The sequence below is a fragment of the Pseudorca crassidens genome, chromosome 20, assembly GCF_039906515.1.
Source record: "Pseudorca crassidens isolate mPseCra1 chromosome 20, mPseCra1.hap1, whole genome shotgun sequence".
Lineage (NCBI taxonomy): Eukaryota > Metazoa > Chordata > Mammalia > Artiodactyla > Delphinidae > Pseudorca > Pseudorca crassidens.
This window is the reverse complement of record NC_090315.1, coordinates 36598950-36616425: the sequence shown is the minus strand read 5'-3', so window position 1 is coordinate 36616425 and position 17476 is coordinate 36598950. Positions and strand designations below refer to the sequence as shown.

At 37.2% G+C, this 17476-nt stretch overlaps 1 pseudogene; it reads left to right on the top strand.

The window, feature by feature from the left end:
* The first annotated feature begins 9045 nt into the window (after positions 1–9045).
* LOC137214521 (Y-box-binding protein 1 pseudogene) overlaps positions 9046–17476 on the top strand; it is a 35785-nt pseudogene continuing 27354 nt past the window's right edge.

Sequence of the window (17476 nt, the reverse complement as noted above, 5' to 3'; positions counted from 1 at the left end):
GGAATGTAAGGATACACCCATTTATGATTAAAAACCCTCCAGAAAGTAGGCATAGAGGGAACTTATGTCAACATAATAAAGGCCATATATGACAAACCCACAGCCAACATCGTTCTCAATGGTGAAAAACTGAAAACATGTCCTCTCAGATCCGGAACAACAAAAGGTTGCCCACTCTCACCACTATTATTCAAAAGAGTTTTGGAAGTCCTAGCCACTGCAATCAGAGAAGAAAAAGAAATAAAAGGAATCCAAATTGGAAAAGAAGAAGTAAAACTGTCACTGTTGGCAGATGATACTATACATAGGTAATCCTAAAGATGCTACCAGAAAACTACTAGAGCTAATCAATGAATTCAGTAAAGTAGCAGGATACAAAATTAATGCACAGAAATCTCTTGCATTCCTATACACTAATGATGAAAAATTGGAAAGAGAAAATAAGGAAACACTCCCATTTACCATGGCAACAAAAAGAATAAAATACCTAAGAATAAACCTCCTAAGGAGGCAAAAGACCTGTATGCAGAAAACTATAAGACACTGATGAAAGAAATTAAAGATGATACAAATAGATGGAGAGATATACCATGTTCTTGGATTGGAAGAATCAATATTGTGAAAATGACTATACTACCCAAAGCAATCTACAGATTCAATGCAATCCCTATCAAACTACCAATGACATTTTTCACAGAACTAGAACAAAAAATTTCACAATTTGTATGAAAACACAAAAGACCCCGAATAGCCAAAGCAATCTTGAGAAAGAAAAACAGAGCTGGAGGAATCAGGCTCCCTGACTTCAGACTATACTACAAAGCTACAGTAATCAAGATAATATGGTACTGGCACAAAAACAGACATATAGATCAACGGAACAGGATAGAAAGTTCACAGATAAACCCAGACACATAGAGTCACCTTATTTTTGATAAAGGAGGCAAGAATACACAATGGAGAAAAGACAGCCTCTTCAAATAAGTGGTGCTAGGAAAACTGGACAGCTACATGTACAAGAATGAAATTACAACATTCCCTAACACCAAACACAAAAGTAAACTCAAAATGGATTAAAGACCTAAATGTAATGCCAGACACTATAAAACTCTTAGAGGAAAACATAGGGAGAACACTCTATGACATAAATCACAGAATGATCCCTTTTGACCCATCTCCTAGAGAAATGGAAATAAAAACAAAAATAAACAAATGGGACCTAGTGAAACTTAAACGCTTTTGCACAGCAAAGGAAACCATAAAAAAGACGAAAAGACAACCCTCAGAATGGGAGAAAATATTTGCAAATGAAGCAACTGACAAAGGATTAATCTCCAAAATTTACAAGCTGCTCATGCAGCTCAATATCAAAAAAACAAACAACCCACTCCAAAAATGGCCAGAAGACCTAAGTAGACATTTCTCCAAAGAAGATACACAGATTGCCAACAAACACATGAAAGGATGCTTAACATCACTAATCATTAGAGAAATGCAAATCAAAACTACAATGAGGTATCACCTCACACCAGTCAGAGTGGCCATCATCAAAAAATCTACAAACAATAAATGCTGGAGAGGGTGTGGAGAAAAGGGAATCCTCCTGCACTGTTGGTGGGAATGTAAATTGATACAGCCACTATGGAGAACAGTATGGAGGTTCCTTAAAAAACTAAAAATAGAGCTACCATATGACCCAGCCATCCCACTACTGGGCATATACCCTGAGAAAACCATAATTCAAAAAGAGTCATGTACCAAAATGTTCATGCAGCTCTATTTACAATAGCCAGGACATGGAAACAACCTAAGTGTCCATCATCGGATGAATGGATAAAGAAGATGTGGCACATATATACAATGGAATATTACTCAGACATAAAAAGAAACGAAATTGAGTTATTTGTAGTGAGGTGGATGGACCTAGAGTCTGTCATACAGAGTGAAGTAAGTCAGAAAGAGAAAAACCAATACCATATGCTAACACATATATATGGAATCTAAAAGGAAAAACAGGTTCTGATGAACCTAGGGGCAGGACAGGAATAAAGACACAGACGTAGAGAATGGACTTGAGGACACAGAGAGGGGGAAGGGTAAGCTGGGACGAAGTGAGAGAGTAGCACTGACATATATACACTACCAAATGTAAAATAGATAGCTAGTGGGAAGCAGCCGCATAGCACAGGGAGATCAGCTCAGTGCTTTGTGTCCACCTAGAGGGGTGGGATAGGGATGGTGGGAGGGAGATGGAAGAGGGAAGAGATATGGGAATATATTTATATGTATAACTGATTCACTTTGTTATAAAGCAGAAACTAACACACCATTGTAAAGCAATTATACTCCAATTAAGATGTTAAAAAAATAAAAGATAAAATAAAAAATAAACTCGCTGCCCCAAAATTTATAACCAAAGTTATATATATTAAAATACCTTTGTGATGAATTAGTCTGACATAATTGTGATATATATAATGTGGATGTCTTGACTTTATCAGTTATTTTAAATTGTGGTGAAATATACATAAGATAAAATTTGCCATTTAACCATTTTGAGGTTAATACAGTTCAGTAGTGTTAAGTACACTCACATTTTGGTACAAGCAATCTCAAAATTTCTTTTCATCTTGCAAAACTGAAATGCTACACCCATTAAACAATTCATTTCCCCTTACCCTGAGTCACTGGCAACTAAACTCCTTTCTCTCTCTATGAATTTTTGTACTCTGGGTACTTCATATAAATGGAATCACACAGCATTTGCCTTTTTGCATCTGTCTTATTTCACTTAGCAGAATGTCCTCAAGGTTCATCCATGTTGTAGCATGCATTAGAATTCCCCTCCTTTTTAAGGCTGAATAATACTTCATTGTATGTACACACCACATTTTGTTTATCCATTCATCCATCGATGGACACCTGAATTGTGCCAACTTTGGAGCAATTATGTATAATGCTGCTATGAACATGGTTGTGCAAACACCTCTTTGAGACCCTGCTTTCAATCCTTTTAGGTATATACACAGAAGTGGGATTGCTGAATCATATAGTAATTACATTCTTAATTTGGGGGGAACTGTTATACTGTTTTCCACGGCAGCTGCACCATTTTATATTTCCACAAAGAGTGCACAAGGACCACAATTTCTCTACAAGGTGACTCCATTTTTTCAACTATCTCTAAATGTTACCACATCTTGGTCTCCATTTTCTTTTAGCCTTTCTTATAAATTGTAAATATCCTATTTACATACCCGTATTTACCTTTGAACAATTTTTTAAAACTAATATTCACTGAGTGCCTACCTTGGTCTTGGGGATTTTTTTTTTTATGGAGCAAGCACTAGCCCCTAAGCTCTAGAACCTCTCTGACTAGTATAATATGTATAAAAATACGTGAAAATTACAATATGATATGAAATTGTCTCATATACATATGTAAAAAAATACTGTAACAATGTCAGTTGATGTTTCAAAGAGAATACAGCATTGTGGGTTGTTTTTTTCCTAACATCTTTATTGGAGTATAATTGCTTTACAATGGTGTGTTAGTTCCTGCTGTATAACGAAGTGAATCAGCTATACATATACATAGGTTCCCATATCTCTTCCCTCTTGCATCTCCCTCCCACCCTCCCTATCCCACCCCTCTAGGTGGTCACAAAGCACCGAGCTGATCTCCCTGTGCTATGCGGCTGCTTCCCACTAGCTATCTATTTGACATTTGGTTGTGTATATATGTCAGTGCTACTCTCTCACTTCGTCCCAGCTTACCCTTCCCCCTCCCCATGTCCTCAAGTCCATTCTCTACATCTGGGTCTTTATTCCTGTCCTGCCCCTAGGTTCTTCATGACATTTTTTTTTCTTAAATTCCATATATATGTGTTAGCATACGGTATTTGTCTCTCTCTTTCTGACTTACTTCACTCTGTATGACAGACTCTAGGTCTATCCACCTCATTACAAATAGCTTAATTTCGTTTCTTTTTATGTCTGAGTAATATTCCATTGTATATATGTGCCACATCTTCTATATCCATTCATCCGATGATGGACACTTAGGTTGCTTCCATGTCCTGGCTATTGTAAATAGAGCTGCAATGAACATTTTGGTACATGACTCTTTTTGAATTATGGTTTTCTCAGGGTATATGCCCGGTAGTGGGATTGCTGCATCATACCGTAGTTCTATTTTTAGTTTTTTAAGGAACCTCCATACTGTTCTCCATAGTGGCTGTATCAACTTACATTCCCACCAACAGTGCAGGAGGGTTCCCTTTTCTCCACACCCTCTCCAGCATTTATTGTTTGTAGATTTTTTGATGATGGCCACTCTGACTGGTGTGAAGTGATACCTCATTGTAGTTTTGATTTGCATTTCTCTAATGATTAGTGATGCTGAGAATCCTTTCATGTGTTTGTTGGCAATCTGCATATTTTCTTTGGACAGCTACATGTAAAAGAATGAAATTAGAACACTCCCTAACACCATACACAAAAATAAACTCAAAATGGATTAAAGACCTAAATGTAAGGCCAGACACTATAAAACTCTTAGAGGAAAACATAGGCAGAACACTGTATGACATAAATCACAGCAATATCCTTTTTCACCCACCTTCTAGAAAAATGGAAATAAAAACAAAAATAAACAAATGGGACCTAATGAAACTTCAAAGCCTTTGCACAGCAAAGGAAACCATAAACAAGATGAAAAGACAACCCTCAGAATGGGAGAAAATGTTTGCAAACGAAGCAACCGACAGAGGATTAATCTTCAAAATATACAAGCAGCTCATGCAGCTCAATATCAAAAAATCAAACAACCCAATCCAAAAATGGGCAGAAGACCTAAATAGACATTTTGATCTAGACTGCTGAGAAGGAATTTCAAGTTGAAAAGAAAGTGTAAGGGAAAAGTGCATTATAAACTGGCAATAACATATGTACAAAGGCAGATGGGTTTGAGAGACTGGGACCAGTTTGGTCCCCAAACGTATTAAATGTCATGCAAAATTCTTGTTTATGTTTGTATCAATGCATATAATTAAAATTTCATTCATGAAAGTATAAAATGGAATGGAGATAGAGTCTATCCCCCAGATTAGTTGCCTTTTGTAATCAAGCCCAACACACACCCAAGCATAACTTTGTTATTAGACCACCGTGATTTAGCCAGTCATCTGGGATTGTGACAGGGGCAGAAAGTAGATGCCCCACGGTCAATCTGATATGGAGTGTTTAAAGAAACCTAGGAACCATGTCTCCATTAATTTGATCATGTCATAGAACCACTGTAACCGTAAGTAAGGGTCTCTCTGTATGGGGCACCATGATAGACATTCCTTTAAGAGAGTCCTCATCATCCTTGCATGATTAAAATCAAAGTCACAGAAAACTGATGCAGACAGATTCCAAGAACATCTGAATATAAAGTTTCATCCAATTACATTTATTTATTTTACTTATTTTTGGCTGAGTCAGGTCTCAGTTGTGGCACGCGGGATCTTTGTTGAGGCATGCGGGATTTTCATCGTGGTGCGCCGGCTTCTCCCTAGTTGTGGTGTGCGGGTTTTCTCTTCTCTAGTTGTGGCGCACAGCCTCCAGGGTGCATGGGCTCTGTAGTTTATGGCACGTGGGCTCTAGTTGAAGTGCATGAGCTCAGTAGTTGTGGCACAGGGCTCAGCTGTCCCGCAGCATGTGGGATCTTAGTTCCCTAACCAGGGATCAACCCCACATCCCCTGCATTGCAAGGCGGATTCTTTACCACTGGACCACCATCAAATTATAAACCTACACAAATGTATATGTCATATATATATATATATAAATATATATATATGACAGGTATACTTATATATATATATATATATGGGGATATATATATACACATATATACACTAAAAATATTACTGAGAGGGCTTCCCTGGTGGCGCAGTGGTTGGGAGTCTGCCTGCCGATGCAGGGGACACGGGTTCGTGACCCGGTCCGGGAAGATTCTACATGCCGTGGAGCGGCTGGGCCCGTGAGCCATGGCCGCTGAGCCTGTGCGGCTCCAGACTTTAAAAAAAAAAAAATATTACTGAGATTTTATATATATATATATAAAACTACTTAGGATACATATATCCTAAAGAAAGAATGCATACTGTAGAACAGAGGATAAGTAGGTGTCATTGGCAGGTATGTATATTAATAGAGTGGGTCAGTGGATCTTTGGGGAAAAGTCACTACTTCTTGCATATATCAGGAAAGTTCACTCAAGGATGTTTTGGGAAAGTTCAATTTTTAAAGATGATCTACACTTTGCACATAAAGAGCTAACCATTAAGGTAGTAAATCATAGATCACAGTTAGTTAACGTTACCTAGATAGCAGAAAAAGGCATTATTCATATGTAAAAAGTAAAAAATTTACTACCAAAGTAATGTTATCAGGTGTCTCATTATTTTTACCCATGGAAAGAATGATACACAAATCTTTCATTAATATTTGGGTGCATATAAGCTAACCTTTTTTCTCTATCCCCAGAGCCAACATTTGTGTAATTATTTGATATATATAATTTTTTTATCAAAAGCATTGGTGCACATCAGTGAGAACTTTCAACCACCTTGAAAATGACTTTTAGAATATTTCATTAGCAGACTGTCTTTCAGAGCCTGAGATGACATTCATGTTTCTTCATACTAGTCTTTCACCCATAAAACCCTTTGTTCTGCTGAACAGTTTTCAGACAATGTGGGCAATCAAAAAAAAAAAGGAAAGAAAGAAAAGAAAGCATCCATTCCAGCATTTGATCAGTCTTATTCAAATCCCATCTATTAATAATCTTTTTAAATCTTTCTAAGAATTTTATTTCCCTTCTTTCAGTATCATATTATTTCAAAAAAAACAAAAAACAAAAAACACCTCCCCAAGCTTAAGGAAATGGGAGCTTGATATTTCACAGGAGTGAGGCACAATTCATGGTTATATTTGATCCATTTTTATCACTTTCAATAAAGTATATGGGAAAATAACAGCTGTGTTCATTTCGAAGATTTATTTTTAATTACAGAAGATTGAATTTGCAGCACTCAAACAATTGGGGAAAAAACACTCAATTACTTAAGTAGCATTATATACACCAAAAAAATAATATGTTCAGAATGAAATAATCCAAATAGTAAAGTAGGTATTTTTCAGTATTTTAATAACCATCAAATGTTAAGTGATTATTTTGAGGAGCAATGTATTTATAACACATCCTGTAAAGTGGGTGTGTTTTGGAACCACAAAGACTCAGGACTATGTACAACATGGAAATCCACTGTGTCTAGTCTCCACAAGGCAAGAATCACGTTGACTCTCTCAACCCTTCCAATATTTATGTGCAAAATGTGTATCATTTCAGCTGATCTCTTTTGGAAGCTTAAAAATGAAGCTATTCCTAAACAAGTAAAATTTTAATATATCTTGGCATGTGAAAGTACATGTGAAATATGTACATTTGTACATTTGTACATATGTACATTTCAGAAGCAGAAAATTCTGCTTTTCCTACACAACTATGCCTACTAATCCTACTATGGTAATTTAAATAACTACTTGGAGAGTTTAGTCTTAAGGGTTAAAAACAAACCACTAAAATCTGAGAAACACGAAGTTCAACTTGATTTACTATCTTTTATATATTACGCTTCTGCCTGTCGTATAAAGGCCCCAGGGGCCAGACTGAAATGTGCCAGATTCCTTTTCATAATAGAGATTTTAATTTCACCTTTTGTTCTAGAACTTAGAATTTCCAAGTTTCGTTATGTTTTAACATTTCGTTGTTCAGGCTAGTTTGCTTTTATCATACTTTGTGATATTATAGTTTGTAAACGAAATAAAAAGTAGAATTTGGTTTCAAATTGCGTAACTTAGAACAGAGAAATGGAAATTGTCAAAAAATTAAAGGGTTAGAAGAAGCAAGATTCTTTCTATACTTTTCTTTCCAAAAATATTACCAAGAATTTTTAAATATGTCAAAATACCTCTTAAACAAGAGAACCATATCTAAAATAGTCATAGAGTACTTAAAGCAACTTTCTACCCCCTTCAGCCAATTAGACAGGAAATATTTCTCAGTCAGTCTTAGAACTCAGACACTGTAATAGCACGTTGGAAATGGAACCAGTTAAGATGGGAGAAAAACTACTTTCTAGAAAAGCCTTCCAAAGAAGCTTCATGGAGAGAAAGAGTTTAGCAATACACTTAAATTCACATGAGAGATGTTCCAGCATTTGTGCAGAGCTGATAGGACTTGTCAAATAAGAATCAAACTTTCTCTGGGTAGGAGGAGTCAAAACTCTTTTAAGGAAAACTACTTATGGGAGGAACAAAAGGAGTGATGAAAGTGAGATGTATAGCATATACTGAAGAGGGATGGGGCTCTACTGAAGAGATAAATAGCTTTTTTAGCTATTCTAAATGTAACTGATTGTGTTCATGCATCAGATTATGCCTTTGGGATGTTTTTAGGGTTTTGGACATTTGAACATTTTTGTATTCAATCATTGTCACTGAGCACCTGCTATGTTTCAAACACTTCACTAGGCACTGAGGTTATACAGATGATGGCTACACTTAAAATTTTGCAACTTTACAATGGTGAGAAAGGAATACACATACAGTAGAAACCATACTTGGAATTTTGAATTTTGACCTTTTCCCAGGCTAGCAATATGCAGTACAATACTCTCCTAATGCTGGGCAGTGGCAGAGAGCCGCAGCTCCCTACTTTGTCAGCCACGTGATCACGGGGGTAAACAACCGGTAACACTTACAACCATCCTGTACCCAGACAACCATTCTGTTTTTCACTTGCAGAACAGTATTCAATACATCATACAAGCTATCCAACACTTTATCGTAAGATAGGATTTGTGTTAGACAATTTTGCCCAATTTCGAGCTAATGTAAGTGTTCTGAGCACGTTTAAGGTAGGTTAGGCTAAGCTATTGATGTTTGGTAGGTTAGGTGTATAAAATGCGTTTTTGGCGATGGGTTTATCGGGACATGACCCCACTGTAAGTCAAGGAAGACCTGTAATGACATTTAAAGCAGAATCTCCAGTGGGGGAGACAGCATGTTACAGAGCTCATGTGCATATACAAGTTTCAATGAACATGCAGTAAGCAGGACATACATACATCTCCTTACAGATTGGTCCTAAGATGTCTCTTTTATTGATCTGGCCTTTATTGTTCTCACAGTTTTGGAAAATTACAGGGAGATCTTGCAAGGTACTGTTTTGAGTCTGTGACTCTATATATAAATAAGGGTCTGCCATCTTAACTCACATCTGCCAACCACTACCCAAAATTTATTTCCAGTCGTTCCCTAAATGCTCTCCCTTAACGGTAACTCCTCCTCCTCACTTCTGTTCCATCCGTGATTTACTCTCCACAATCTACCTTCTGCCCCAATACTGCCCTGACCTCAATAAAGGGTCAAAACCTCTTGTGATGAATTCCAATAGATATTTCTCAGTCTGTGCTGTGTATATTTTGTTTGCCCCTCTTAGATCCACTCCCATCTCTCCTCCAAGCTGTTCTACCCCAGAGGCTGACCTATATGGACTATGTTCATTGACTGCCTTGCTTCTGATTGGGGTTGGCCGATAGAAAGCACAGGCAAGAGCAGCAAGGGGAGGAGTCAAGAGAGGGTCAGGGTAACTACCCTCCAGCACCTCCCTGCAAAGCCCCTCCATCACAGCTTAGAGCTCCTTCAGCGGCAGTCTCCCACAAAGCTCTCTCATGCCAGGTTCCGACAGTTGCTCCCTCCTCCTGCCCTGGTTAGGCTGAGAAGCAATCACGGCATCACCCTTTACCAGCCCTGCTGAAAGGCACTGTCGCTTGGAGTTTCCCTGCATCTTTCTCACACCTTGGTAAACGATCTCTTATTAAGCTCTCCTAAATTACCCAAGTTGAGAGTGCAACCTGTTTCCTGCTGGCAATCTGACAAACTACAGTCCTTATCTTACTTTCCTGCTCTCCAACATTTGATGCCAATGTCCACTCTCTTCTTATTTCTGACTCTACCTGCTTAGTCTCCTTAAAGAGACTGTCTTAGTGTGGTCAAGAAAAAGTGACAACATTAATCTTCAACAGCCCTCCGCCATTAACATACACTCTGAGTAAAAACAATGTGCTTTGATGGAAACACAGCTTCAAGACAAGTTCCCTTACTGTCACTGAGACACACACACACACACACACACACACAATCCAAATTAGTTTTGTGAAATAAAATTCATGTTTATGGCAAGACACGAAAAATTTAAGCATAAAAATTCTCTGCCCTTTGGCCTCCCCTCTCTTCCCACTGTGTACTGTGTATCCACATTACGCATCGACCAGACCTCCTCCATCAGCAGGAATACCTGCTCAACCATAAAGAGCAACATCCGCCCAGCATCAACAAGATGACTCTTTAAAAGATAACATTCCTTCTTCATCTTGTGAGGGGTCACACAACCCACCACGATGACGCATAGATCTGGATTATGTAAACTGTCAATAATACGTTATTTGATGTACAGCCCTCTGTCTCAAAAAAAAAAAAAACATATAACTGTGCCTTGATTTCTAACCAACGGAACAGTTCTCAGAGCTTTCTGAGATGCTTTTCCCCAGGTTACAATCCTCATATTTGGCTCTAATGTTATTGATTTTTTTCGTCGACAGTTTTATGCCCCTAGGCACCTACAAAAAATAAATTCTGATTCACTCTGACTTCTCTTCTTCTGTTTATCCCTTAAATACTGTTACTTTCTAGATTTACCTTTGACCTTTTCCATGCTTTTCTCTTTTTATTATATAGACTCTTTCTGTGAAGCTTCAAGTCTATGGCTTCAATTTCCACACATATGCTGAACACTTCGAAATTCTTAGCATACCAGTCTTCTCCACTCACCTCTAGTCCCAAATATCCTTCTGAGTACTGGGAAACTCCCTTTAGCAGTCCTCAAAGAACCCCAAACTCAACAAATTCAAAATTGCATCATCAAGTACCCTCCAAAACTTACTCCTTCTCCTGTCCCCTATCCCAGTGAATGGCATGGGTCTGTGCTCAGAATCCCAAGACAGAAATCTATGAGCTGTCCTTTATACCTCTTACTCCATTATCCTTCACCCATTACGTCAGCCAGACACGACCATTGGTTCTATCCTCTTAAATACATCTCAAATCTACCCCCTCTTCTTTGCCAGAATCAAACATTACCCTTCTATAATCCATCTTCCATATCACTTCTTTCTGATGTTTCTAAAGTCAATCTTATCCTGTCACTCTCCCTTTTTATTCTCCAATGACTATATATTACATTCAGGATAATACACTCCAACTTTCCAAAAAGATATGCAAGACCCCTGCCTACATTTCTAGGCTCAGAAAGCACACACACACCATAAAATCTAGTCGTTTTCAATCATTGTTTTATGATCATGTATACCTGTACGTGTACAGGTCTGTTTTCAGACCCTCTATTATGTTCCAATGTTCTGTTTGTCTATCTTTATGCCAATAACTCACTGTCTTGATTATTATAGCTTTATAATAAGTCTTGATGCCACCAACACACACACACATACACACACACACACACACACAACCCAGTCAGTTGAATACTATTACTACATGTATGTTATAAATGGGGAAACAAAGAGTTCAGGAAAATTGCTCTTTAACATCCAGCTTTTAAATGCTGAAGCCATATTTCAAACCTGGATGGTTTGACTCAAATTTATATCCACACCTGTATATCACAACATATTATAAGAATAACCACAAACTATAAACATTTTAATCATTATACAAGAGATAATAAATTTATATATTTTTCAAACTTTGGTTGTGTGATGATTAATTTTACATGTCAACTTGAATAGGCTAATGGATGCCCAGATAGCTAACAAAACATTAGTTCTGGGTGTGCCTGTGACGGTGTTTCTGGAAGACACTAGCATTTGAATTGGTGAACTGAGTAAAGAAAGATGAACCTTAGCAATGAAAATAATCCAATCTGCTGAATAGCTAAATAGAACAAAAGGGTGGAGGAAAGGTGAAATTGCTCTCTCTCTCTCTCTCTCTCTCTCTCTCTCCTTGAACTAAGACATCTATCTGCTGGCTTAGGCATCTACAATCCTGGCTCTGGGGCTTTCAGACTCAGATCAGAACTTATACCATCAGCCCTTAACTCCAAACCAGCGATCAGGCCCTTGAACTCAGACTGAATTACACCAGCTTTTCTTGTTCTCAAGCTTGCAGATCATGGACCTGTTCAGCCTCCAGAACCACATGAGCTGATTTATATATTAATAGATATATCTATATCTATAGATAGATAGATAGATGATAGATAGATCTTATTGGTTCTGTTTCTCTGAAGAATCCTTACTAATACAGGCTGTGACCTACAATAGAAATATAGTTTATATCACCATCACCATGCAGCACAACACACACACACGCACACGCATCAAGTACATAACTAAAACCAAAATCTAATGGCGAGTTATTTGTAGTGAGGTGGATGGACCTAGAGTCTGTCATACAAAGTGAAGTAAGTCAGAAAGAGAAAAACAAATGCCGTATGCTAATACATATATATGGAATCTAAAAAAAAAAAAAAAAATCTAATGGCAATATATTTACTGTTATTATAGGTGCTGATTTTTTTGTATTTTATTATTAATGCTTATGTAATTCAAATTAATTTTATGATTAATTAATAGATTTGACTTTCAATTAGAAAAACAAAATTATGTAATGTTAATTGAATCCATTTATTCTAAGACCTCCTTCTGAGATTGCAGTCTTTTCCCCGGCTTTTGTTGTGATTTTATTTGATTGAAATTTTACAGTAATCAGGTAGATCCAAAGACTAATTATAAGTTAGTTATATTTTTCCCAAACCTTGAAATTTTATTTATTATTGTAGTATTTGCTATTATTATTTACTTAATTTTTCAGCTTTGTGAATTTTATCACAAACTGGTATCTGATATATAATGTGGATTGATTGGAAATGTTCACTTTTTTAAGGACAGACCTCAATCATCCAGCACTTTCAGAAGACAAAAGTTCTGGTATGATATTCCACCAATTTACTGAAATCTCCTCAAAAAGAGATTATTTTGAAAATTATTATTAGAAGTTTACCTAATCTTAAGCACAATAAACTAAGTCATATTCTTTTCTTTTTTTTTAAAGAGAATTTTTTATTCGAGCCAAACTGAGGACGATAACACAGGAAACAGATTCTAAGAAGCTCTGAGAACTGCTCCATTGATCAGAAGTTAGAGATACAGTTATATATATATAATTTTTTTAAAATAAATTTATTTATTTTTGGCTGCGTTGGGTCTTCATTGCTGTGTGCGGGCTTTCTCTCATTGCAGCAAGCGGGGGCTACTCTTCGTTGCGGTGCGCGGTCTTCTCATTGCGGTGGCTTCTCTTGTTGCAGAGCATAGGCTCTAGGTGCGCAAGCTTCAGTAGTTGTGGCACACGGACTCAGTAGTTGTGGCTTGTGGGCTCTAGAGCACAGGCTCAGTAGTTGTGGCTCAGGGGCTTAGTTGCTCTGAGGCATGTGGGATCTTCCCAGACCAGAGCTCCCCTGCATTGGCAGGCGAATTCTTAACCACTGTGCCACCAGCGAAGTCCCAGTCTCATTGTTTTCTTATTTCAATATAATAATTTTACATTTTATTGTTTCTGATTATGCGGTATATCATTATTATTTTTATAAAGTGATTTTTAACTACCATCAATATTTGAGATTCATTGACAGTTATGGCTAGTCATCAACAAAGCATTACTTAACTTTAATAAATGAAAATATATGAGTGCAGTCAATTAGCTTTGCATAAAAAAGAAATGCATTTTTTATTTTTATTGATAAACTATTTTCTATGTAATAGTTTTCCACTTAATGGGCTATTTGAAGGAAGATTGATATCAATTAATATGTCTATTAAGCACCACCATTTGCAAAAGTGATCCCTAATTATCTTGCTGTAGGCTATTTTGATAAACGTAAATGAAGTATCGACATTTTTTTTATACAGCTAATATATAGCAAGAACTAAACTGGGCATTCCTTGCTTATGTAATTTTCATCTAATTATAGAACCATTAGATATATCTCTCAAATGCTCAATATTCTCTCTTCACAATCAACTCATGTTTAATTAAAAAGCAGTGATGAACTTGCTAACTGTGCATTAACTACTCACTCGTGATGTAAAATTAATAGCAGGTCTAAATTATTTTAAGTGATTTAAGGATTTCCAAAATACTTTCCCAACTTCAAAGGTACTTGATTCAAACAAACAGGAAATAAAAACTTCATCAACTAAACATTTTCCTGTTAAATAATAATGTTTGCATTTCCATTTATTTTAATCTTAGAATACAATATATTAACACTAAATTTTCAAAACAAGAAATACAAATGACCAGTGGTTATATAACATTTATTCACTGCTGGGTTTTTTTGTTTGTTTTTTGTGGTACACGGGCCTCTCACTGTTGTGGCCTTTCCCGTTGCGGAGCACAGGCTCCGGACGCGCAGACTCAGCGGCCATGGCTCACGGGCCCAGCCACTCCACGGCATGTGGGATCTTCCCGGACCGGGGCACGAACCCGTGTCCCCTGCATCGGCAGGTGGACTCTCAACCACTGCACCACCAGGGAAGCTCCACTGCTGTTTATATACAGTAAAATGTAATTCAAAATAAAAAGAAGGAGGGAAGCCTATTTTGCTCTGAATTTCTGCCAGAAATATACCCCTCTGTGGATGGGGTTCTTACACAGTTTACCATTCTCTGTGTCTCTGCCCTGCTTCTCAGGTCATAGCGCATTGGGCTTAGAAATCCAGTTGACCTATGAAGCAGTGTGGAGCAAAAGCATGACCCAGGAGGTACATTCATGATGCTCTGACCCAATTATATTATTTATCTAGAAGTTTAAATATGAGAAATAGAGAGTATATAAAGTTGATAATAAGAGCAGAAAGCAGTAAGAAATATTATGTAAGAAACCAAAACGGAAGAGTGCTGAGGTTTAGTAAAAATTCTCTTACTTAAGATCAACTGTCTTGGCAAATTTAGAGTATACAATACAGCATTATTAACTATAGTCACAATGCTGTACATTAGATCTCCAGAACTTATTCATCTTATAACTTATATACCCTTTGACCAATGTCTACCCATTTCCCCCACACTCACCCCCTGGTATCCACCATTCTACTCTCTGCTTCTAAGAGTTTGTTTTTAGATTCTACATGTAAGTGAGATCATATACTATTTTTCTTCTGTATCTGGCTTATTTCACTTAGCATAATGTCCTCCACGTTCACCCATGTTCTCACAAACGGCAGGATTTCATCTTTGTTTGTGGCTTAATAATATTCCAGTGTGTATGTGTATATTTATGTATGTGTGTCTGTAATCCTTTTTATTCACACTTCTGTTGAAGTACACAGGTTGTTTCCACGTCTCAAATGCTATAAATAATGCTTCAGTAAACATGAGGGTGTAGATATCTCTTCAAGATAATGATTTTATTTCTTTGGATAAAAACCCAGAAGTGGGATTGCTGGATCATATGGTAGTTTTATTTTTAATTTTTTGAAGAACCTCTATACTATTTTTCATAATAGCTGTATCAATTTACATTCTCACCAACAGTATACAAGGGTTTCCTTTTCTCCACATCTCACCAACACTCATTATCTTGTCTTCTTAATAATAGGTATCTCACAAGTGTGAGGTGATATCTTATTGTGGTTTTGATTTGAATTTCCCTGATGATTAGTGATGGTGAGCATCTTTTCATACACCTATTTGCCATTTGTATGTCTTCTTTTTAATATATATCTATCCAGGTCCTTAGCCCATTTCTCAATTGAGTTATTTGTTTTTCTGCTGTTAAGCTGTTTGAGTTCCTCTCTCTTAGTCTTTTCTACTATCTATGTCATTACTATATATAAAAGCTGAGTTTTTTAAAAATTTAGATAAAATAAAAAGTTAAAATAAATATATTTTTTGATCTATTTTATTTATTTTTGGCTGTGTTGGGTCTTCGTTTTTGTGCGAGGGCTTTCTCCAGTTGCGGCAAGCGGGGTCCACTCTTCATCGTGGTGCATGGGCCTCTCACTATCGCGGCCTCTCGTTGCGGAGCACAGGCTCTAGACACGTAGGCTCAGTAGTTGTGGCTCATGGGCCCAGTTGCTCCGCGGCATGTGGGATCCTCCCAGACCAGGGCTCGAACCTGTGTCCCCTGCATCAGCAGGCAGACTCTCAAGCACTGCGCCACCAGGGAAGACCCTAAAATATTTTTTTTAAATCTCTTACCAAGGGCAGAAGGTGACCAGATCTGATAGCTGGAGTTGTACTTCATCTTGAAAAACCTTTCTCTATCACATTCAGCATCAGACTCTTTGGTGCTTGGCTTTTCTATGATACTATGAGGCCCAATTAACACAAGCTTCCTCACAAAATCCTCCTTACGTGAAGCAACGTAAGTGAAATCTGTTCCTTCCAACCAAATGACATTGACACAATCAGATTCCCCTTTTTGTCCAGGACATTAATACATATTTACATAATTATACATAATCCCCAAGCATGATGAGATACAGTATAGATAACAATTCATACGCTCTCAGTGAGAATGAAAATTATTCCACTTTCCTGCACAAAAATTTTACTTGTAGGAATTTATCCAAAAATTATAACGAAGAGTAGGTGTAAAGTTTTAATGAAGAAATATTTCAGAGGTTTGTAAATAAAATGCCAATAATAGGAGATTGTTAAAATAAATTGTAGTGTGATAGAATTCTATAGATTCAGTAAGAGTGGTATTATAAAAGAATCTTATTAGCCTAGAAATATGAAAATGAAGTAATAAATCACAATAAAAAATTGTCATCCAATAGTGTGGTTTCTTTTGTTCAAAATAAAATGCATATCTTAAATATCCGATATACAAATATATAATCTAGATAAGGACTTTGGCCAACATGTTGAAAGTGTCATTTCTTTTTTTTTTTTTCTTTGGTGGTATGCAGGCCTCTCACTGTTGTGGCCTCTCCCATTGCGGAGCACAGGCTCCGGATGCGCAGGCTCAGCGGCCATGGCTCACGGGCCTAGCCGCTCCGCGGCATGTGGGATCTTCCCGGACCGGGGCACGAACCCGCGTCCCCTGCATCGGCAGGCGGACTCTCAACCACTGCGCCACCAGGGAAGTCCAAGTGTCATTTCTTAGTGGTGAAATTGTGAGTGATTTCATTTTCTCATATTTGCATGTCTGAATTTTCTAAATTTCTTCTCTAAACATGTTTAACTTGTGTACTCAAGACAAATTAAAAGTTAGAAATATGAAAGCAGTGATTGTCCCTAGGTGTTTAGGATTATGCTTTTCTCTTACTTCTTTACAACGA